Raw genomic sequence first — 25,156 nt, 5'->3', positions numbered from 1 at the left:
GATGATATGATGGTCTACTTAAAAAATCCTAGAGAATCAACCAAGAAGCTTGTAGAAATAATCAACAACTTTAGTAAAGTTGCAGGATACAAAATAAATGCACATAAATCATCAGCATTTCTATACATTTCCAACACACTAGAGCAGCAAGAAGTAGAAAGAGAAACACCATTTAAAATCACCCTAGACAATATAAAATACTTAGGAATCTATCTACCAAAACAAACACAGCAATTATATGAAAACAACTACAAAACACTTTCCAAACAAATAAAACTGGATCTAAACAATTGGAAAGCCATTGATTGCTCATGGGTAGGATGAGCTAACATAAGAAAAATGACAATTCTACCCAAATTAATTTACCTATTTAGCACCATACCTATCAAGCTACCAAAAAACTTCTTTACTGAATTAGAAAAAACTATAACAAATATCATTTGGAATAACAAAAGATCAAGAATTTCAAGGGAAATAATGAAAAATATGTGAAGGAAGAGGACCTAGCAGTACCAGATTTAAACTATACTATAAAGCAGCAGTCATCAAAACAATATGGTACTGGCTAAGAGACAGAGAGGAGGATCAATGGAATAGACTTGGGGTAAATGACATCAGCAAGACAGTTTATGATAAACCCAAAGAGCCCAACTTTTGGGACATGAATCCACTATTTGACAAAAACTGCTGGGAAATTTGGAAAACAATATGGGAGAGATTAGGTCTAGATCAACATCTCACACCCTACACCAAGATAAATTCAGAATGGGTGAACGACTTGAATATAAAGAGGGAAACTATAAACAAGTTAAGTGAACACAGAATAGTTTACTTGTCAGATCTGTGGGAAAGGAAAGACTTTAAAACCAAGGAAGAGTTAGAGAAAAATTACAAAATGTAAATTAAATGGTTTTGATTATATTAAACTAAAAAGTTTTTGTACAAACAAAAACAATGTAGTCAAAATCAGAAGGGAAACAACAAATTGGGAAAAAACCTTTATAATGAAAATCTCTGACAGGGGTCTAATTACTCAAATATACAAGGAGTTAAAGCAGTTGTATAAAAAATCAAGCCATTCCCCAATTGATAAATGGGCAAGAGACATGAATAGGCAATTTTCAGGTAAAGAAATCAGAAGTATCAATAAGCACATGAGAAAGTGTTCCAAATCTCTAATAATTAGAGAAATGCAAATCAAAACAACTCTGAGGTATCACCTCACACCTAGCAGATTGGCTAAAATGAAAGAAGGGGAGAGTAATGAATGTTGGAGGGGATGTGGCAAAATTGGGACATTAATGCATTGCTGGTGGAGTTGTGAACTGATCCAGCTATTCTGGCTGGCAATTTGGAATCATGCTCAAAGGGCTATAAAAGAATGCCTGCCCTTTGAACCAGCCATACCATTGCTGTGTTTGTACCCCAAAGAGATCATAGATAAACAGACTTGTACAAAAATATTTATAGCTGCACTTTTTGTGGTGGCAACAAATTGGAAAAGGAGGATATGTCCTTCAATTGGGGAATGGCTGAACAAACTGTGGTATATGTGGGTGAGGGAATACTATTGTGCTAAAAGGAATAATAAACTGGAGGAGTTCCAGGCGAACTGGAGAGACCTCCAGGAACAGATGCAGAGCGAAAGGAGCAGAGCCAGAAGAACATTGTACACAGAGACTGATATACTATGGTAAAATTGAATATAATGGACCTCTGTACCAGCAGCAATACAGTGACCCAGGACAGTTCAGAGGTATTTATGGTAAAGAATGCTGCCCACATTCAGAGGAAGGACTGCAGGAGAGGAAACATATAAGAAAAACAACTGCTTGAATGCATGGGTCAGGGTGGACATGATTGAGGGTGTGGACTAGAAACTACCACACCAATGCAACTACCAACAATTTGGAAATTGGTCTTGATCAAGGACACATGACAAAACTAGTGGAAATGTGCATCGGCCATGGGTGGGGGGAGTGCGGGGGGGCGAAGGGGAAAGTAGGAGCATGAATCATGTAACCATGTTAAAAATGAATATTAATAAATGTTAAAAAAAAAAGAAAAAGAAAAAGAAAACAGTAACTGTCAAAACAGTCTGCTACTAGTTAAAAAATAGAAAGGTAGATCAATGGAATAGATTAGGCACACAATATACAAAAGTAAATTACCTTAACCCAATGTTTAACAAACCCAAGGATCCAGCTTTTGGGTTAAAAATTCACTATTTAACAAAAACTGCTGGGAAAACTGGAAAACAGTATGGCAGAAACTAGTTATTGACTAATATCTCACACCTTATACCAAGATAAGGTCGAAATGGGTATATGGTTTAGATATAAAGGGAGATACTTTAAGTAAATTAGGGGAATGTAGAATAGTTTACCTGGCTGATCTATGAAGAAGGGGAGAATCTATGACCAAACAAGAAATAGAGAACATCACAAGATGTTAAATGAGTAATTTTGATTATATTAAGTTTAAAGTTTTTGTACAAACAAAACCAATGTAACTAAGATTAGAAGGGAAATAACAAACTGGAAAAAAAAACATTTTACAGGAAATTTCTCCAATAATGGTCACATTTCTCAAATATGTAGAGAACTAAGTCAAATTTACAATACTACAAGTCAATTGACAAATGGTGAAAAAATATGAAAAGCATTTTTAAGATGAAAAAAATCAAAGCTATCAATAATTATATAAAATGTTCTAAATCACTCTTGATTAGAGAAATATAAATTAAAAAGACTCCACCTCAATGTACCACCTCAAATCTAGCAGATTGGCCAATCTTACAGTAAAGTCCATTTCTGGAACTGATCCATTCTGGAGGGAAATTTTGGAACTATACCCAGAAGGCTATAATGTGCATACCCTTTGATCCGAAAATACCACTACTATGTCTGTATCCCAGAGACTTTTGAAAGGGGGAAAGGACCTACAAGTACAAAAATATTTATAGTGACTCTTTTTGTGGTGACAAAGAATTGGAAATTGAAGGGACATCCATCAATTGGGGGATGGCTGAACAAATTGTGGTATATAATGGTCATGGTGCTATAAGAATTGTGCTGTAAGAAATAATGAGCAAATGATTTCAGAAAAACCTGGAAAGCTTTGTGTAAACTGATGCAGAGTGAAATAAGCAGAACCAGGAGTTAACACTGTACACAGTAACAACCATATTGTATATATTGTATGATGACTAATTGTGAAACTTTGCTAATCTCAGCCATACAATGATCCAGGACGATTCTGAAGGACAATGACAAAGAATGCTATCCACCTCCAGAGTAAGAACTGTTGGAGTAGAAATGCAGATCAAAATATATGATTTGTCACTAGATTATTCGTGTTTTTATTTTGGGGTTTGGGTTTTATATGAGTATTCTTTTACAACAATGACTAATATGAATAATATGGAAATAGGTCTTGATCAATGATACATGTAAAACCCAGTGGAATTACTCGTTGGCTACAGGATGGGGGAGGGAAAAGGGGAGGGAAAGAACACAAATTATGTAACCATGGAAAAATATTCTAAATTAATTAATTAATTAAATGATTTTTTTAAATGAATGAACGACTAATATGGAAGTAAGTTTTGCATGATAATACAAATATAAGCCAGAACAGTTTGCTTACCATCTCTAGGCGGGAGGGAGACAGTTCTGGTCTTATAATTTTGGAAAACATATGTTGTTATTACTTATAATTGGGAAGATAAAATATCTTAAAAAAACAAAAAGATAGCCCCTAATGGGACCATAAGAATCAAAAAGATTAAATAACAACAACAAAAAGGTCTTTTCCCATGCAAAATTCAATTTAATTCAGAAGACCTGTAATAAACACTCTGCTGTGTATGGAAACACAGATGCAAAAATACCCTTTAGTTATAGTTGCAGCCCTTGAAGACCTTCTATTTCAGTAAGAGGACATAGATTAAATATAAATTAATTTGAATAGGGAGAGAAAGCACTAAAGACTGGGCTACTCAAGGATTGTTTCACACAAGACAGTGTCAACTAAGCTGAACCTTGAAGGAAGGTAGGAATCAGAAGCACCCAGATGATGAGGAAGGGAATAATTCCCAAGACATTCATGCAAAGTCAATGCAAAGGCAGGAGATTAAATGTCACATTCTAGGAGTACCTACTAGGCCAACTTAGAACATATAACATATGAAAGGGAATAATATAAATAAGTCTGAAAAGAAGGTGGGAGCCAGATCAAGGAGAGATTTTAATGCCAGTTTGTTTGATCCTAGAGGCAATATAATAGGGCTGATGTGTTTTGCTGGAGTACACATATATTACAAAGGAACTCTTCACTTAGGGGGGCAGAGTAGGATAGTGGGTAGCAATAAAATTTAAAAAACAAAAATGAAACATCAAGAAAAAAAATTTAATGCACAAAAGACAAAAAGTAGTGGATAAAAGTGTAATTTTGTTACTGTCTTGTTAAAATGAGTCTATATTAGTTTAATTTTTACTTCATAATCATAGACTTTATAGCCAGATTTGTGGAAGAAAAAGAAAACAAAAATTTAAAGGGAATTCTAGCAAGTGAGAACACAAGAATTAGAGGGTATGAGAGCAGTCTGGAGTTGAGGGAGGGTGGAAGTTGGGGTACTCTAGCTTAGTAGGAATGGTTTTAAGGTTAAGACAAAAAAAATACCAAAAACTTAGGCAAACTGTTCACAAGGACAGCTGGGTAGCTCAGTGGATTGAGAGCCAGGCCTAGAGATGGGAGGTCCTAGGTTCAAATCTGGCCTCAGACACTTCCCAACTGTGTGACCCTGGGCAAGTCACTTGACTCCCATTGCCTAGCCCTTTCCCACTTTTCTGCCTTGGAGCCAATACACAGTATTGACTCCAAGAAGGAAGGTAAGGGTTTAAAAAAAAAAAGTATACAAACTGTCCGCAGTCAGTGATGGTCATCTTTTTGCTAGTCTTTCCATCCTAGGATCAAAAGTGCTATTTGGCTCTTCCAACATTCATGCTTTCTTTCGCCTGGCCAAAAACTCCTTGCTTTCTATCCAACCAGTCAGTCTGAGCAGTACAGATGAAAAACTGGGACACATTTGTGTTGGACTCAGCATTTATACCAGGCTCAGTGTACTTCAGGATGAAGTTTCCATCAACAAATTTTCATCAAAGAACTTCAATATGCCCATATATGCCCCCTTAAACATGACAGATTTTCAGCTTAACAGTTTTTTTAATTCTCATTTCCTACTTGTCCTCAGGGCCATTACAGCACAGGAACCCAGGGATAATTTTGTGAAAGCAGAATCTCTTGGAACCAAAAATTTTCTTTTCCAGTGCTCAGAGCATGGAAGTTTTCTGCTATCTTTGGAAACTCATCTGCAAATAGCTCAAAAAGAACTGAGCCCAGAGACTCGGCACCACTTTAAGATATATACAATAGAGTTGGAACATGGCCACGCATGGCTCATCTGGGGACAGTAGTGGACAGACATCAAGGAAGTCACAGTATCAAGTAGCCATGTAAAGTAGTGGACTCTAGATGGTGGCTTGTATGTGTGTGTATGTGCGCGTGTGTATGTGTGTGTGTGTGTGTGTGTGTGTGTGTGTGTGTGTGTGTGTGTACAATACAGTCCCCTTATCCACGATTTCAATTTCTGTGGCTTCAGATATCTGTGGTCAACCCAAAGTGATGGAAGTCTGCTCTTGTGGCAGCAGTCCACCACCCAACAACAGTCTCTTCTACTTCCACTTTCATTTTTTTTAGAGTTTTTTTTGGTAGGGAAGGGAGGGTGTCAAGGCTGGGGAGCAGATGTTAGTTTATATCTCCAATTTCAGTCATCCACAGAAGATCTTGGAACATATCTTCCAGGACAGGGACCCTACTGTATATGTATATATACATATGTGGCTGTGTGTATACAGTTAAAGAAAACTATTACATGAGAGTTCATTATTCTTTTTTTTTAACTTTTTTACCATAATCTTTTTTATTTTTTAACTTAAATTTTTTTAGAGTTCATTATTCTTATACATTTCTTTTTTTCTTGTCCTCCTATTTACATAGAAATGTTTGTGTTTGTTGATTAAATTCATAATAAATACGTAGCAATAAATAAATTGCATGTAAAATGTAGCAATATATAAATAAAAATGTAGCAAAGTTTAAAATCAAGAAAAAGAAAGGAAAGAAAGTGGTACGACAGTCATTAGATGAATGGATCAAAGATGTAGGCCACGTAATATATAGATACATATGGCAAAATTCAAAAAGAATGAATCTCAAAGGCTTCTGGGGGATAGTGGCAAAGAGAATGTATGATAGAGGAGAATGGAAGATGCCCACCGTCTTCCCCTTGGTGTTATTGGAGAGTGGCTAGGGATGCAGTGTTTCTTTATCTTCCCTGAGTGTAAGATAAAGAACATGAAAGAACATGAAAAGAAGAGTTCTAAGATAAAGGTCAGTTGTTAAAATAGGGACTTCAAGGGGCAGCTAGGTGGCTCAGTGGATAGAGAGTCAGGCTGGGAAATAGGAGGTCCTGGGTTTAAATCTGGTTTCAGACACTTCTTAGTTGTATGTCTGTGGTCAAGTCACCTTAGCCCCATTTGCCTAGCCCTTATTGCTCTTCTGCCTTGGAACCGATACTTAATATTGATTCTAAGGCAAAAGGGAAGGGTTTTTAAAAAAAAAAGGTTTGCTGGTATACCTTGGTACGAATATGGCAAGACTCTAATGAAGGATTTAAGCCCCTTTTCCCTAAGCAGGCATCCTCCAAAGGCAACTGCTTTGAAGGAATCAGTGGAAATCTGGTTGGACCACTTGTGCCAAGTGGGTGTGTTTAAACATCCATTTCACTTCTCTCTAGGCCTGCATTTTTCCAGGTGTCCTCCACATGGCTCCCATCTACATTGTCTAGTGTCTTAGAGCTCAGATTCTGAGAGCAGACATCCCACTTGTTTTCTTCCAAGAGAGGCAGCTCTTAACTTTTACAGGGGGCCCCTTCTCCCTCTAAATCACTAGCTATAACATCTGAAAAGTAGCAGCATGGGGGCAACAAGGTGGTCCAATGGACAGAACACCAAGCCTTGAGTCAGAAGGACCTGGGTTCAAATCTAGCCCCAGAAAGCAAGGGTTTAAAAAAAGTGGTTTTGGTGGTGGAATATACAAAGCCTCCTGGATGGGGTTCCCACTTGTATTCAAATTCTGTTCTGCCACTACTTACCTTAGGCAAGTTGCCCAACTTCTTGGAGCCTCTGTTTCTTCATTTGTAAAATGAGAAGGGGATTACATGAAGAATTTTTTTCTAGCAACCAAATCATTGATCCTAATAGGTGCCAGTTGGGGAATTTAACTTTTCCCAAGAATAAGTTTCATAGAGGCAGCTAGGTGGCACAGTGGACTGAGTGCCCAACTTAGAATCAAGAGGATTTTTGTTCAAATCTGACCTTAAACATTTCCTAACTGTGTGACCCTAGCCAAGTCACTTAACCCTGCTTGCTTAACCCTTGCCCTTTTGTGTTAGAGTTGTTACTAAGACAGAAAGTAAGGGTTTTTTTTTTAAAGTTGCATACTCCAGTGTACCCGGAGAGGATCATCCCTCTAGGAAAATGACTAAGCAATTATCTATCATTTATAATAATAACTCACATTTCTATGGCATTTTTAAGGACTACAAAGTCATTGCCTGACAACAGTCCAATTATCATCCCCATTTTACAGATGAGAAAGCTCAGGGATGTGGAGGTTAAGTGCTTTATTAGGTAACCCAGCTAAGGAATGTCAGAGCCTCAAATATAGGCCTTCCTACTCCAAGACCAGGGTCTTTCCACTACAGGATGCTGATGACCCAGGTATCACCGAAAAGACCCTTAAAAACCCCTTCCTGCCACATGAGCTAGCATGCCCCCATTAGAGATTCAAGGAAGACTTAGACTGGTCATAAGGAAAGGGATGGACAACCTGATTGCTATACTTGCACTCATGAAATATCTTTTCCTTTCTGTCTTAGAACCAATACTGCATATTGGTTCCAAGGCAGATGAGTGGTAAGGGCTAGGCAATGGGGTTAAGTGACTTGTCCGGGATCACACAGCTAGGAAATATCTAAGACAGTTTTGAACCCGGGGCCTCCTATAGGCAGCTCTGTATCCACTGATCTACTTAGCTGCCCCTACTCTTGAAATATTAAAAGGACTCCAGTACATTTGGGGAAATCCTCCACAAAGGATATGAGAGAGGACATGGACCAGAAGGGAATAAAATGAGAAGGCAGAGAGAGATAAGTTATACATTCAAATGTGAGCTGATAAATGTATTTACCAACTCCCCAGAGAAAAAACAGACACACCTTTAAGTTTAAACTGCATTATTAACATTTTTTCCATCACATTCTTTAAACTAGACAATCAACAAAACAATAAATCAAGGCCTAATTTATGGCATTTGTGGCTTTCCAAGGTGTCAATGCTCACCCTGAAAATTTAACACCTGGCCCTTCTCAGGTAGGTAACAGCACAACTGTGGTTAAATTCATGCCACTGGATAGGATAGATGAGATCAACAGTGTATCAAAGAAGAGGTTCATTCCTTTGAGCCAAAGTTTGATCTCCTTTTAAAATATCATTTCTCCTGGAAGAGGAAAAATTAAAGCTATTTTCAGATATTTAAACCTCATTGTGAATTAGTGCATCAAATTGCTAATAATCTCTGCGACAAATGTTGGGGCAGAAGACTGAGGGAATTTGAATGTTAATGATGGGGAGAGGAAAGCTAGGAGGCTCAGTGGATTGAGAACCAGGCTTAGAGACAGAAGGTCCTGGGTTCAAATTCTGACTTCAGACACTTCCTAGCTGTGTGACTCTGGGCAAGTCACTTAACATCTGTTTGCCTTAATCCACCAGAGGAGGAAATGGCAAACCACTCCAGCATCTTTGCCAAGAAAACCCCATGGGAATGGCTGAACAAAATGTGGTATATGCTGGTGATGGAATACTATTGTGCTCAAAGGAATAATAAACTGGAGGAATTCCATGTGAACTGGAAAGATCTCCAGGAACTGATGCAGAGCCAGAAGAACATTGTACACAGAGACCAATACACTGTGGTAAAATAGAATGTAATGGACTTCTGTACTAGCAGCAATGCAATGACCCAGGACAATTCTGAGGGACTTATGGTAAAGAACGCTACCCACATTCAGAGGAAGAACTGCAAGAGAGGAAACACAGAAGAAAAGCAACTTCTTGAACACATGGGTTGATGCAGACATGATTGGGGATGTAGACTCAAAACTACCACACCAGTGCAACTATCAACAATTTGGAAATAGGTCTTGATCAATGACACATGTTAAAACCAGTGGAAATGTGCATCGGCTATGTGGGGGGAAGGGGAAGCGGGGGGGGGGGGGTGAAGGGGAAAGTAAGAGCATGAATTATGTAACATGTTAACTTTTCAAAAAATAAATATTAATAAATGTTTTTAAAAAAAGAAATCATAGAACTGGGATTCTTAACCTCTTGTGTTGATGATCTCTTTAACAGTTTGGTGAAGTTTGTGGATCCTTTCTCAGAATATGTTTTTTTTTCCTTAGAATATTTTTAAATTAATAAAATTAAATAAACAGAAAAAAATCAGTGGAAATGAGCATCGGCTATGTAGGGGGTGTGGTGGGGGGGTGAAGGGGAAAGTAGGAGCATAAATCATGTTAACTTTTCTAAAAAATAAATATTAGTTAATAAATGTTAAAAAATAAAGAAAAAGAAAAAAGAAAAAAAAGGAAAAAAAGAAAACCCCATGGATAGTATGGTCCCCTGGTCAGGAAGAGTCAGACATGACTTAATACTTTCAACAACTTTCAGGTTGAAGGAACTTTAGGAGAGATAACTTGGTATGACAGGTAGGACACCAAGATCTGAAGTCAGCAAGACCTGGGGTTAATCCCACCCCAGACACTTCATAGCTGTGTAATGAGGGCTGATGGGTAAGGAACCACTTCCCTTGACTCAGTTTCCTAATCTGTAAAATGAGAGTTTGGACTTAGACTTCAGTTTCTTCCAGCTCTCAATGTACAATTCCTGTCTGGTTCTCAGTTCCCCTGCCCTATTAAAATGAAACAATGAACTGGAAATTGAAGGGATGCCCATCCACTGAGAAATGGCTGAACAAGTTTTAGCTTATGATTGTGATAGAATACTATTGCACTGTAAGAAATGATGAAGTTAATTTTTTTTTTGGTCCTTTCCTTCCATCTTAGGATCAATACTGTGTATCGGTTCTAAGGCAGAAGAGCAGTAAAGACTGGGCAATGGGGGTGAAGTGGACTTGCCCAGGGTCATACAGCTAGGAAGTGTCTGAGGTTAGATTTGAACCCAGGACCTCCCATCTCTAGGCCTGGCTCTCAACCCACTGAGCTACCCAGCTGCCCCCATACCTTCCACTTTTAAACCTAGGACATTAATCTGCTCATGCCACACCTTTCCCTATTAAGATTCAAACTCCTTTGGGGAGTTGTTCTCTTTAACATTGCATCTCCGGCAGTGGGCTCCATAGAGCAGGATATACCAAAAGTAAGTCAAATGAATGAGAGAATAAGTGCCAGCGGCAGAGGTGGTTAAGGGGGACAAGCAACAGATCTTTCCAGGAAAAGCTGCTAGGGCTAGGGTAACTGGGAGAACACACAGACCAAGGCCTCAGGATAAGAAAGGAGAAGACGGCAATGACTGGCCAATCTCCAAATGACCTTTAAGCTCAGTTGAGTTTCCTTAAAAGGATTTCTCTGGGGGTAAGGGGTTGCAGCTGATGAATCTGGTCTTCATTAACTTGAAAGAAATAACCAGAATGCCCCAAGTGGAGAAAGTCCATCTCTTCCCCAACTCCACCCACTTTTCCTCCTGCTCCACAAGTTATTAATGGTAACCAGGGGCTCTCACAGGAAAGAATGTTGGGAATTGTGATGTCATGGCAAAACCCCTCATTAACCGGCCAGCAGAAAAATCTGGTTGAGTAAGATATGCACCCAATCACCCACATCCAGAGAGATTTTCTGTTCTTTCCCACCCACCTCAATTCCACAAATTCTTTTGTCTCCGTTTAGGGCAGAGAAAGGGTTCTCTAGAGAATGCTTGCAAAATGAGAGTAGAGGTAAGATTTTCTCCACGGATATGTGTAATCAAGGGAGGATCAGGCCAGAGAGAAGCACCTAGGTCTGGGTCTTCTCAATGGTGCCAGCTTTGTTTCATGGTCATGAGCCAAGCTTTGGGTCTGCTGACCTCAGCATGCATCATCAGTTAACCCTAGAGGTAGCTCAGGGGTTACAGTGGACAGAACACTGGGCCTAGAATCAGGAAGATTTGAGTTCAAATTTAACCTCAGATTACTAGCTGTGTGACTCTGGGCAAGCTATTTAACTTCTGTTTACTTCAGTTTCCTCATCTATAAATGGGTATAATAACAGGCCCTATCTCCAAGAGTTATTGGGAAAATCCACTGAAATATATTTGTAAGGCACTATTATATCATAATATATTCAAAATGAAATATCTTAGAATATATTTGTAAAGCCTGGCACATAGTAGGTGCTTAATAAATTTCTTCCTGTCTTTCTTGGATCCCACTGGAGTCACTCCCTCCTCCAGAACCTTTTTTTCATTATTCCCTTTCGTCCATCTCCAATCCCTCCTTCCCTATTGGAACCTTCATTACAATCCACAAACAAGCACAGATCTCTGTATGCCTCCTGTTTCTTTCCTTTTTTTTTTTTAAACTCTTATTTTCTATCTCAGAATTCTTTTATGCCAGGTATCCATTCCAAGGCAGAAGAGTGGTAAGAGATAGGCATTTAGGGTTAAGTGTCCTGCCTAGGAAGTGTCTGGGGCTAGATTTGAACTCAGGAAGATGAATTCTTCTGTCTTCAGGCCCTCTGTTCTATCCACCATGCCAGCTGGCTCCCCTGTCTATCTATGCTACAAACTAAATCAATACTTGTTGAAATCAACTTCACCTCTCTGGGCCTCTATTTCCTTATCATGCAGAAATATCTACTTGTACCTGTCAAAGGGATTTCAAAAGTCATCTAGTCCAACTCAGGAACCCTCTTTAGTACCCTTGAAACAAGGGGTTACCCAGGTGCCGCTTTGCCTCCAGAGATGCAAAGAAGATTCATTTCCCTCAAGTCAGATCTGTCCATCCTGCTTTGGAACAGCTCTAGTTGTTAGAAAGCTTTTTGGTTTGATCCTCCTTCCTCTCTCTTGGGGCCAAGCAGAACAAATCTCAACAGACAGGCTAAACCAGGTTGAGGGGAATCGACAGACCTCAAACTTGTCAGGGAGTGAGCCTACCCCAGGCATGTGAAGACTCCTCACACCCACCTCGCCAAGGAAGAAGCGAGTGAGAACAATTTGTTCCAATGATATTGAAGGCTCCAGGTTAGGCGGCCATCAAAGAAGCCAAGTTCATCCACTGCATCTCAAGCCATTGCTCGTCGTCTTGACTCTTGTCTTGCCACTGGACTTGGATGACTGGAAGAGGCGAGTGAGACAAACACTGTGTAATACTGCCTCGCTTAAATCCAATTCACACATAAGTTAAGACATCACTCCATGATGTCATTGGTCCTTTTCAAAAAACAGATTGTTTGTAGTAACAATTTTTTTGTTAATAATAACAATTGTACACAATAACAAAAGTTCTTCTCTCTCGGAGTCAAACACAATGTATCTAATCGTGACTTCTCTCTCTTATCTGCTTATTATTATATATTATTATTATTATCTCTCTCTTATATCTGTTGGTGATGGAATACTATTGTGCTCAAACGAATAATGAACTGGAGGAATTCCATGTGAACTGGAATGACCCCTAGGAATTGATACAGAGTGAAAGGAGCAGAACCAGGAGAACCTTATGCACAGAGACTGATACACTGTGGTAAAATCAAACATAATGGGCTTCTGTACTAGCAGCAATGCAATGATACAGGACAATTCTGAGGGATTTATGGAAAAGAACACTACCCACATTCAGAGGAAGAACTATGGGAAAAGAAACACAGAAGAAAAACAACTGCCTGTTCACATGGTTCGATGGAGATATGATTGAGGATGTAGACTCTAAATGATCACCCTAGTGCAAATATCAATAATATGGAAGCAGGTCTTGATCAATGACACATGTAAAACCCAGTGGAATTGTGCATCAGCTATGGGAGTGGCTGGGGGGAGGGAAGGGATAGAACATGAATCCTGTAACCATGGGGGAAAATGTTCTTAATTAATTAATTAATTAGATTTCAAAATTTAAAAAAAGAAGTGGGATCTGAAAAAATAATAATAATTGTTTATAATAACAAAAGTTCTCTCTTGGAGTCAAACGCAATGTATCTAATCGCTACTTCTTTCTCTTTCTTTTTTTTTAAACCCTCGCCTTCTGTCTTAGAGTCAATACTGGGTATTGGTTCCAAGAAAGAAGACTGGTATGGGCTAGGCAACAGGGGTTAAGTGACTTGCCCAGAGTCACACAGATAGGAAGCAAATAAGGCCACATTTGAACCCAGGACCTGCCATCTCTAAGCCTGGTTCTCATCCCACTGAGCCTCCCAGCTGCCCCCTCCCTTTAATTTTAGAATCAATACTATGTATTGGTTCCAGGGAAGAAGAGCAATAGGGTCTAGGCAACGGGGGTTGTGACTTACCCAGGGTCACACAGTTAGGAAGCACCTGAGGCCACATTTGAACCCAGGACCTCTCATCTCTAGCCTTGCTCTCAATCCACTGAACCACCTAGCCATCCCTTCTCTCTTTCAAATACTTGAAGACAATGGCAGTGTCTACTCACCTTGCTTCCTTTTATGAGGCTAAGCATTTCCAGTTCCTTCAACTAATTCTCATAATGGCCAGGTTTCCAGTCCCCTTAACATCCAAACCTCCCTCCTTTGGACACTCTCCTGCTTATACTATCTTTCCTAAAATGAGTCCAAGAGTCAGAATCTAAGGAATACGATGGAATCCTAGACCTGGAGCTACGATGAATATGTTTGCTTTATAGATGAGGAAACTAAGACCCTGACTCGCCCAAGGTCACACAACTACTAAGTGACAAAGGTAAAACTGAACCTAGCTATGCTGCTCTAGTATTCTTTCCCCTGTGCCGTAGTCTTTTTGCAGATTAGAGGCTAAAAGTCAGCTTAGAGATCGTCCAGGCTCTGAAGCCTTTTCCAAACTTGTTTAGACTCAGAATAGTCCTGACCTTGAATAAGATTATCCATCAATAATAATAACTAGAATTTATATAGTGCTGGGCATATGTGAACTCATTTTTTATCCTCTCAATCAATTACCCTGCGAAGCCAGTGCTGTCATCTTCATTTTACCAGTGAAGAAACTGAGGCAGAGAAAGGTTAAGTGATTTGTCCAGTCACATAACGAGTGGCAGTGGCAGAGGCAGTATTTGAACCTCGAGCCTTCCCAACTCCATGTCCTGTACTCTATCCATGATATCACCTACCTGCTGATGAAGAGGGACTGAGGAGTTCTGGAGCAAAATACTAAGTGTTGGTTCTAAGGCAGAAGAGCGTTAAGGGCTAAGCAATGGGAATCAAGTGACTTGTCCAGGGTCACACAGCTAGGAAGTGTATGAGGTCAGATCTGAACCCAGATCTTCCAGATTCCAAGCCTGGCCACCCAACTGCCCCAAATCTTTTCATTTTTGAGAGAGAAAAAAAAGAAAATAGAGAGAGGTATGGATAAGTAGCTATGTTGTTTAGTAGTTTTAGTTGTGTCTGATTCTTTGCAACACCATCTGGGATTTTCTTGGCAAAACTATTGGAATGATTTGCCATTTCCTTTGCCAGTTCATTTTACAGATGAAGAAACTGAGGCAAACAGGGTTAAGTGACATGCTCAAGGTCACACAGTATCGATAGCTATCTCTAGGGCAAGTAAGAAGGATTTGAAGCTGTATTTGAACTCAAGTCTTCCTGACTCCAGGCCCAACACTCTATCCATGGTGCTACCTAGCTACCCTATAGATAGCTATAGATAACTAATAAAGATGCAGACATAGGCAAAGACATAAATATAGATATAAAGATAGGAAATTGGGTGACACAGTGGATAGAGTGCTAGGCCTAGAGTCAGGAAGATCTGAGTTCAAATACAGCCTCGGACCCTTCTTATCTGTGTCTGGGCTGTCACTTAACCATATTTGCCTCAGTTTCCTCATCTGTAAAATGAGCTAGAGAAGAAAATGGCAAATCACTCTAGTATCTTTTTTTTAACTCTTACCTTCTGTCTTAAAATCAATATGAAATGTTGGTTCTAAGGCAGGAGAGTGGCAAGGGCTAGGCAATGGGGGTTAAATAACTTGCCCAGGGTCACTCAGCTAGGAGGTATCTGAGGTCACATTTGAAATCAGGACCTGCTATCTCTAGGCCTGGCTCTAAATCCACTGAGCCACCTACTCTCTTTTCCAGGAAAACCCTGTATGGGGTCATGAAGAGTCTGATAGGACTAGAATGATCGAACAACAACAAAAAGATATAAATAAATACATGGAATGTACTCATGCAAGAGGCTGCATGGGAGTAGTAGACGGTGAACCAGGTCTCAAAGCTAGGATCCAAGTCCTGCCTCTGACTGAGTGACCTTGGGCAAGTCATATAACTCCTCATTGCCCTAAACCAGATAGAAAGGGGAACTCTAATGTATATACACATATATATGAGCTACATATCGGCAGTATTAAAATGTAATTTTATTTATGTTTTCTTGTATTTTTATTTATTTTGTCAAATATTTCTCAATTACATTTAAAATCTCATTCCCAGGGACTTTGGAAGTATTATGGACCCATGCCTACCCATGCTTTAAGCAGCTCTCTAAGACTATAATTTGCAGGGGTGTCAACCCCCATAGACAGAGGGAGTTTCCTCATCTGGGAGTTCCCATGAAATCATGGTTTAGTCCCAGACCTGAAAAAAAACTCTGGGAATCCTCCCCGCTGAACCCAGAGAATAAGGTAGCCTTTCTCCTCTCTTTAATCCTTCTAATTTGTGCTCTGGATTACTCAGATAAGGGACACCAAGAGCCTCCAGTCAGGAGAGACCTGAGTTCAGATCTGACCTCAGATATTTACTTAGCCATGTGACCCTGAGCAAGTCATTTAACTTCTGTTGGTCTCATTTTCTCCATCTGTAAAATGGGAAGAATAATAACATCTGTTTCACATGTTATTGTGAGGCTCAAATGAAATATTTTTTAATTTTCTTAGCTCAGTATTGCTTTATAAATGCTTATCTCTTCCTTTCTTATTCCCTTTGTAGAATAATAGAATAATAACATTTGTTGTTGCCTTTTGGTCATTTTCAATCATGTCTAACTCTTTGTGGTCCCATCTGGGGTTTTCTTGGCAGAGATACTGGAGTAGTTTGCCATTTCCTTCTCCAGCTCATTTTACAGATGAGGAAACTGAGGCAAACAGGGTGAAGCAACTTGTCCGGGGTCACACAGCTAGTAAATGTCTGAAGCAGGATTTGAACTCAGGTCTTTTCTGACTCCAGACTTGGCACTCTACTCACTGTGCCACCTAAGGGGTGATCTAGTCCAGACTCCAGATTCTAGAGACGAGGAAACGAAGTTCTAGAAAGCTGAAAAACCCTGTACCAGGTCACCTAGAGTCACCTGCCAAGGAGAGTTCACAGTTGCTAGGGAGGATAATGAGGCTGTTGGCAGTGGGAGCCTTCGTGTTGAAGAGAAAGTAAGAGAAGCTGGAGGGCAGAGCCCAGCCCTGTGAACTCCCTCCTTCGTGCCTGTAGAAAGGCAAGTCAGATCACCTGGAATTCTCTTTGTTCAGCCCACATACCTGTTATTCGCCCACTGCTACACCCTTCCCTGTGTGGCTGAACCACTGAGAGGGTTCACTTACAGAGCACTTTTCTTGGTACCCTCCACTTATTATATTGCCCCTGCCCCTCCGTGGATGGCTTGGTGGTACAATAGATAGAGCTCTGGGCTACAATCAGGAAGACTCTTATTCTTGAGTTCAAATCTAGACTGAGTCACCTACTAGCTGTGTGACCCTAAGCAAGTCACTTCGTCCTGTTTGCCTCAGTTTCCTCATCTGCAAAAATGAGCTGGAGATGGAAATGGCAAGCCATTCCAGTTTCTCTACCAAGAAAACCCCAAATGGGGTTGCAAAGAGTCAGACAAACCTGAAACAACAACTACAGGGAAGGGCAATAGCTTGGTTGGGAGCCGTGTTCTTTTGTGGCACAGGTTAGGAAGAAGAGAAAGACATGACTGAAAGAGGATTGACCAGCAACAACTCCTCCAGCATCCCTGGCTATAGCAGCCTTGGCTTCCACTCCCGTCATCCCCACCCTCTGGTCCTTTCAGCTCAAAGACGTTTGCACTGTTTCTCCTCCTTTCTGCTCTCGCCCTCCTAGCCCTTCCCCAGCCTCAGCCTCTGCTGCTCAAACTCCCGTGAATTTCAAAGTCTATAAAGCGTTATTAGCCCCCCATACATTATCTCGTCGGACTCTCACCAATTCCCAGTGAACTAAGTGGTATTCATATTATTGCCACTCCTTTAAAAATTTGACACACATTTGAAGCAACTACTTTGTTCATAAGTGTGATATTAAAGGTAGAGTTCTGGTTACAGTCAAGAAGACCTGGATTCGAGGTTCCACCTGTGACCCTGGACAAGCCATTCACAGTCTAAGTTAAGAGGAGTTGCAGAAGGACAATTAGGTGCCACTGTGGATTGAGTACCAACTGGAGATGGAAGATCCTAGGTTCAAATCTGGAGACACTTCCTAACTGTGCGACCCTCGGGCAAGTCCCAATTCTAATCACCTTGCCTTCACTGCCCTTCTGCCTTAGAATCCATAATCTAAGACAGAAGATAAAGGGGGGGGGGGGGAGGAGTTATAGAGCAGGATGAGTATGGATAGAGTGCCAAACTTGGAGACAGAAGGATCCGGGTTCAGATCTGAAGACACTTCCTAACTGTGTGACCGTTGGGCAAGACACAACTCTAATTGCCTTGCCTTCACTGCCCTTCTGCCTTAGAATCCAAAAGGGTGGGGGGTGGGGGGGAGAAGAGTTACAGAGCTAGATGAGTGATGGGCGTTTTCACTGCTGTTCATAGGAACAAAGCTGGAGGATATCCTTAGAAGAGTCCAGCCTCTCATTTAAAAGATAAGGAGGGGACAGGCTGGGTGGCTCAGTGGGTTGAGAGCCAGGCCTAGAAACAGAAGGTCCTAAGTTCAAATTTGACCTCAGCTGCTTCCCAGCTATGTGACCCTGGACAAGTCACTTAACCCCCATTGCCTACCCTTACCACTCTTCTGCCTTGGAGCCAATACACAGTTTTGATTCTAAGACCCAAGGGAAGGGTTTAAAAAACAAACAAACAAATAAGGAGATGATGACTCAGAGAGATCAAGTAACTTACCCAAAGTATCCAAGCTAAGATGCAAACTCAGGAGAAAAAATTTAAATGCAAGCATCTATTAAGCTCCCATTGTGTTAGAGGTGCTACTCTAGCCTCTTTACTATTATCTCATTTGACCTTCAAATCAATCCAAGAAGGTAGACACTATTAATATCTTCATTTGACAGGTGAGGAAACTGAGTCAAATGGGGGGGAAGCATATCAATGAATTGGGTATGTAACTAAACAAATTTAAAATCCTCAATTAAAGATTAAATTGGAAATCCTAAAAATCAAAGGAGAAATTAATAAAATTGAAAGTAAGAGAACTCCTGAACTAATAAGTAAGATTAGGAATTGGTTTTATTAAAAAAATTAGATAGAGCATTGGTTAATTTTATTTTTTAAAAGGAAACTGAGGCAGACAGAGGGTAAGTGACTTGCTCAAGGTCACACAGCCAGTACTTATCAGAGGATTAGAATTCTGGTTTCTCTAACTCCAGGATCCCAGCACTGTTTTGTTTTGTTTTTTAAACCCCTACTTTCTGACTCAGCAACAGTTCTAAGACAGAAGGGCAAGGGCTAGGCAAATGGGATTGAGTGACTTGCCCAGGGTGACACAGTCCCACACTGTTTTTACCTAGCTGTTTGATTTCAGAAGCCCAAGATTCCTAATTCCAAATACTAAATTCCTTCTACTGTATCATATTACCTAGAATACAATATGATATAACAAAGATTTCTTGAACATCTACTATGTACAGAGCTCTGTGTCACATAGGAGGTTCTAGGAGGAGATTGAAGGACAGCATGGTCCCTGCCTTCAAGGGGTTTCTAATCTATAAGGAGGATAAGACACTCTCAATGATAGATCACAGATATGTCTGTGGCCTGGTTAGACAGAGAAGGTTTTGTGAATTTAGGCAATCAGATGAGTTAGATGAAGGCAATCCAAGAAGAGAAAATTAAATAGATAAAGGCTGAGGGGAAGGTCTAGGCAAGATATATTTAGGAGGTAGAAAGTAAACCAACCAGGCTAGAACAAAATGTATGTACAGGGGAGGGAGGAGGGATAGATAAAGTCAGAAAACTAGACTGGAACTATACAAATACTCCTATGTATAGGTTCAAAGGATATAGAGCTTGAATGAGGTCTTAAAAATTACCTAAACTAACAGCCTCCTTTTCCAAATAAAGAACATGAACCCCAAAGAGGTTATATCACTTTTAGAATAAAGGTTTTTTTTTCATTTATTTTATTTATTTTTAAAACCCTTAACTTCTGTGCATTGACTTATAGGTGGAAGAGTGGTAAGGGTAGGCAATGGGGGTTAAGTGACTTGCCCAGCGTCACACAGTTGGGAAGTGTCTGAGGCCGGATTTGAACCCAGGACCGCCCGTCTCTAGGCCTGGCTCTCCATCCACTGAGCTACCCAGCTGCCCCCAGAGAGGTTATATCACTTTTGACTAAGCCACACAATTTTCTGATCAGGCAAAAAAGGAAAGTCTGAATTTGAACCCAGGACCTCGGACTCCAAATCCAGTGCTGTGTTCAATACACAATGTAAGCTTCCACTAATAATGCTTGTTGTAGCTAGGTGGCTTAGTGAATTGAGAGCCAAGTCCGGAAATAAGAGGTCTTGAGTTCAAATTTGGCCTCAGACACTTCCTAGCTGGGTGACCCTGGGCAAGTCACTTAACCCTCATTGCCTAGCCCTTACTGTTCTTCTCCCTTGGAATCAATATTTAGTATTGATTCTAAGACAGAATGTAATTTTTTAATGATGCTTGTAAAGACACTCTTGGGGTATAAAAAAATCAAGCCATTCCCCAATTGATAAATGGGCAAGAGACATGAATAGCCAATTTTCAGGTAAAGAAATCAAAAGTATCAATAAGCACATGAGAAAGTGTTCCAAATCTCTAATAATTAGAGAAATGCAAATCAAAACAACTCTGAGGTATCATCTCACACCTAGTAGATTGGCTAAAATGAAAGAAGGGGAGAGTAATGAATGCTGGAGGAGATGTGGCAAAATCGGGACATTGATGCATTGCTGGTGGAGTTGTGAAATGATCCGGCCATTCTGGCTGGCAATTTGGAACTATGCCCAAAGGGCTATAAAAGAATGCCTGCCCTTTGATCCAGCCATACCATTGCTGGGTTTGTACCCCAAACAGATCACAGATAAAGAGACTTGTACGAAAATATTTATAGCTGCGCTTTTTGTAGTGGCAAAAAACTGGAAAATGAGGGTATGTCCTTCAATTGGGGAATGGCTGAACAAACTGTGGTATATGCGGGTGATGGAATACTTTTTTTTTTTTTTTTTTAATAAACTGGAGGAGTTCCAGGCGAACTGGAGAGACCTCCGGGAACAGATGCAGAGCGAAAGGAGCAGAGCCAGAAGAACATTGTACACAGAGACTGATATACTATGGTAAAATCAAATGTAATGGGCTCCTGTACCAGTAGCAATACAATGATACAAGACAGCTCTGAGGGATTTATGGTAAAGATGCTACCCACATTCAGAGGAAGGACTGCAGGAGAGGAAACATATAAGATAAACAATTGCTTGAATGCATGGACTGAGGCGGACATGAATGGGAAATAGACCCTGAACAAGGACACTTGTTACAACTAGTGGAAATGTGTGTTGGCCATGGGTGGGGGGAGAGCGGGGGGTGAAGGGGAAAGTAGGGGCATAAAGTATGTAAACAGATTAAAAACGAATATTAATAAATGTCGAATAAAAAAACATAAATACAACAAGAAAAAAGAAAAAAAAGACACTTGGGTATTAAAATCAAGTTGTATAATACCAATTTCTTTTTACCAAATAAGCATTAAATTCTCTTTTCCAAACTTTGAATCATTTTAAGAATTCTCTCAAACCCTCCCAAGTGCTTCATAAGTTGAGGAATCAGATAATGTTAATAGTTAACATCAGATGCTTTCTCGATTGACCCTCACAACAACCCTATGAGTCAGGTGCTATTATTATCCCTATTATGTTGTTGTTATGAAGTTGTGCCTGACTCTTAGTGACCCCATTTGGGGTTTTCTTGGCAGAGACACTAGAGCAGTTTGCCATTTCCTTCTCCAGCTCATTTTACAGATGAGGAAACTGAGACAAACAGGGAGAAGTGACTTGCCCAAAAAGTAGTGAGATCAGATTTGAACTTGGCCCCTCCTGACTCCAGGCCCTAGCACTTGATCCTCTTTGCCACTTGGCTGCCCTATTTTACAATAAGGAAACTGAGAATGGTAAAGATTAAGTAATTTGCCTAAGGTCACACAGCTAGTAAATATCAGAGGCAGGATTAGAACTCAGGTCTCCCTGACTACAAATGGAACCTTCCATGTACTAGGCCACCTAATAGCTATAATAACATCCATTATATATAATATATAATAGCTAAAATTATAAAATAGCTTCTTCTACTAACTATAAATTATTAATTTCACAGATCCAGGAGTGTCTCACCTGGAAAGGAATTTAGAAATCATCTAATGCAATACCCTCATTTTACAAATGGGGAAACTGAGGCCCATAGGAGAATGGGGAATTGCCTAAGATCATACAATGAATTAGTAGTACAGAGCTGAGACTATAATGCAGGACCCCTAGTTTAGCATTTTTCATCTGTCACTGGACTGGTTCCTCGATGACTGTTCCTATTTATGTACCATAGAAGCACATCTGCTTTCTTGGTTCCATCACTATATGGCTGACTCATGCTTTCTTTACTTGTGGTTTACTATGACCCCTGGTTCTTTCTCTATGTCCTTGCAGAGAGTGATTCATTCTCTATCACCACCTCCATTTTCTACTAAATTTTTTTTCTATATTTTAAAATTTTCTATTAGTTTTTTTCTATTTTAATTTAATTTTTTATTTTAATTTAATGTTAATCTATTTAAAAAATTAAATTTTTCTATTAAAAAATTAAATTTTTTTCTAATTTTCTATTAAAGCAGCATATTTAGTTTCGCTTTCCCAACCATATGACTCTTGTCTTTTTTTTTCTTTTTTAAACCCTTCCCTTCCATCTTAAAATCAATATTGTGCATTGGTTCCAAGGCAGAAGAGTGATAAGAGATAGGCAACAGGGGTTAAGTGACTTGCCCAGGGTCACACAACTGAGGCCAGATTTGAAGCTAGGAACCCTCATCTCCAAGCCTGGTTTTCTATCCACTAAACCACCTAGCTGCCCCACTTGTCCTTTTTTTTTAAGACTTTTCCCTTTTTTTTCTGGATTCTCTTTAGGTAGAATATCAAAAACAACATCCTTCTCCCCAACCAGGTCCCAACTCCCAACCCAACACACTCTGGGCTCTGTGTATTCAGGCAATGGCGATCTGTTTTAATATCGGCAAAAGTACTTGGGAACCTCTCGGCATCAGCAGCATTTAATTATTCACCCAAGGCCAAACAGGAGACTTTCTTCAGCTCTGGATTGCTTTTCATTCTGCCCCTTTCCATTAGGGCAGGTAAGCTGGCTCTGGCTGTATTTGAGTTGGACGGCTTCCCCAATTCACTGCTGTTCCCCATTCCTTGCCAGAATGGGAAGAATACTAATGCTGGCAGTCAAAAGGTGGAGAATGGAGTTATTGCTCTGCAAGGAACTTGCTTTGTGACATTGGATGAGACCCTTTCTGATTCTAGGTCTTAGTCTTTCTCTGTAGTAGAGCAGGCCATCTCCTTTCCACCTCTGACATTCCATGAGTCTGTGAGTATTCCTCTTCTTTATTTTATTTATTTAATTTATTTATTTCTACTCAAATTCGGAGTCACGGGACCTGATTTTGGGTCCCAGCTCTGCTATGTACTCTCTGGGGGGCCCCGGGTAGGTCTTTGATCTTTGGGGGACTCTGTTTCATAGGGTCACAGATTTGGAGTTGGAAGGAATCTTAGAAGTCATGCGATCAAACAACTCTCCCCAGCCCTCATTTTAATGCATGGGAGTGTAGGAAAAGGTGACCTCTAAAATTCCTTCCAATTCTATTAGCCTATGATTCTACTCATCTATTAAGTCTCAACTTAATGGCTCAGTGGAAAGAGCACTGGACCTGGAGTCAGGAAGATCTGAGTTCAAATCTGGTCTCAGATATAATGATTAGCTGTGTGACTTTGGGTAAGTCCCTTAACCTCTGTTTGCCTAGGGCAGCTAGGTGGCTCAGTAGATAGAGCATTAGACCTGAGTTCAAATTTGGCCTCAGATACTTACTAGCTGTATAATCTTGGGCAAGTCACTGAATCTCTGTTTGCCTAGAGTCAGTCGAATGGCTTGGTGGATAGAGCACTGGGCCTGGAGTCAGGATCTTCAAATGAGGCCTTCGATGATTACTAGCTATCCCTTATCCACCCCTTCTCCCCTCTGAGCCCAAAGAATAAGGAAGCCTTTCTCCTCCATTAGGCTAGTCCCTCTGCTTTGAGCTCTGGACGAGGTAGCTAAGAGCCTGGAGTCCTGAGTTCAGATTTGACCTCAGACACTTACTAGCTGTTATAGCCCTGGACAAGGCACCTATGTTCTGTTTCCTTTAATCCACTGGAGAAAGAATTGGCTAACCACTCCAGTATCTTTGTTAAAAAAGTCCCAGAAACCATAGGGTCCAAGAGGTTATGAAGAGTCCAACGCCACTGAACAAGTCTTCCTCCTCCCACGAAGACTTCCATGGCCTTCCCCCCCTTACAATTATTCACCGCCCCCAAATGCACCTGTGGCCATCACTGCCCTCCTGGATCACTGCAGCACCCACCAGGGGGCCGGTGGTGCCCACTTTGGGAATCATTGCCCTAGAACATTGTTATTCAGTCATATCTGACTCTTCATGACTCCAGTTAGAGTTTTCTTGGCAGGGATCCTGGAATGGTTGGCCTTTTCCTTCTCCTGCTCATTTTACAGATGAGAGAACTGAGGCAAACAGGGTTAATTAACTTGCCTACAGCCACATTGCACACAACTAATAAATGTCTGAGGCCAGATTAGAACCCAGAAAGTTGGATCTTCCTGACTCCAGGCCCAGTTCTCTATTCATTATGCCACCTGGCTGCCTTGGGATATAGTAGATATTGATACATGCTCAATGATTAATTGATTTTCCAATCTAATATTGACTCAGGCCAGCCCTCAGATAGTTTAGACTCAATATCAGAATGAAATGATACTCAACAGTTAGCAAAAGGACACTTGGTCATAGCAGGGGAATGATGTTCAACAAGGATATGCATCAAGGATACTTGGAGTTGATTCAGTTGAGCAAAGGTCCTTTGCCTACAAATTGCCCATCTTGATCTACCCAAAGGAGAGGCTGGAGCTCTTCCTGGATCTCTCAGACTCAGTCAACCAAGAAGTGAGTCTTTTAAGACAATCAAATCTCAAGAACAATTCCAATATTTTTTTAAATTTAAAAAAAAAACCTCACCTTCTGTCTTAGAATTAATACCAAGCATCAGTTCCAAGGCAAAAGAAGGATAAGGGCTAGGCAATGGAGTTTAAGTGACTTGCCCAGGGTCACACAACCGGGAAGTACCTGAGGTCATATTTAAATCCAAGACCTCTTGTCTCCAGGCCTGACTCACAATCCACTAAGCCACCTAGCTTACCCTTCAATTTTAATACCTTTTAAGGAAAAGCTAACTTACTTGGAAACTTTAAAGCACTATGAAAATGTCAGTTACTATGGTTTCCAAAATTCTTTATATATATATATATATATATA

General features: G+C 40.3%; 1 pseudogene; it reads right to left on the bottom strand.

The window, feature by feature from the left end:
• LOC123253450 overlaps positions 1 to 25,156 on the bottom strand; it is a 46,436-nt pseudogene that overhangs the window by 11,438 nt on the left and 9,842 nt on the right.

This window comes from Gracilinanus agilis, chromosome X (genome assembly GCF_016433145.1).
Source record: "Gracilinanus agilis isolate LMUSP501 chromosome X, AgileGrace, whole genome shotgun sequence".
NCBI lineage: Eukaryota > Metazoa > Chordata > Mammalia > Didelphimorphia > Didelphidae > Gracilinanus > Gracilinanus agilis.
Note: the sequence above shows the minus strand (reverse complement) of the source record. Positions and strands in the feature narration are given on the sequence as shown.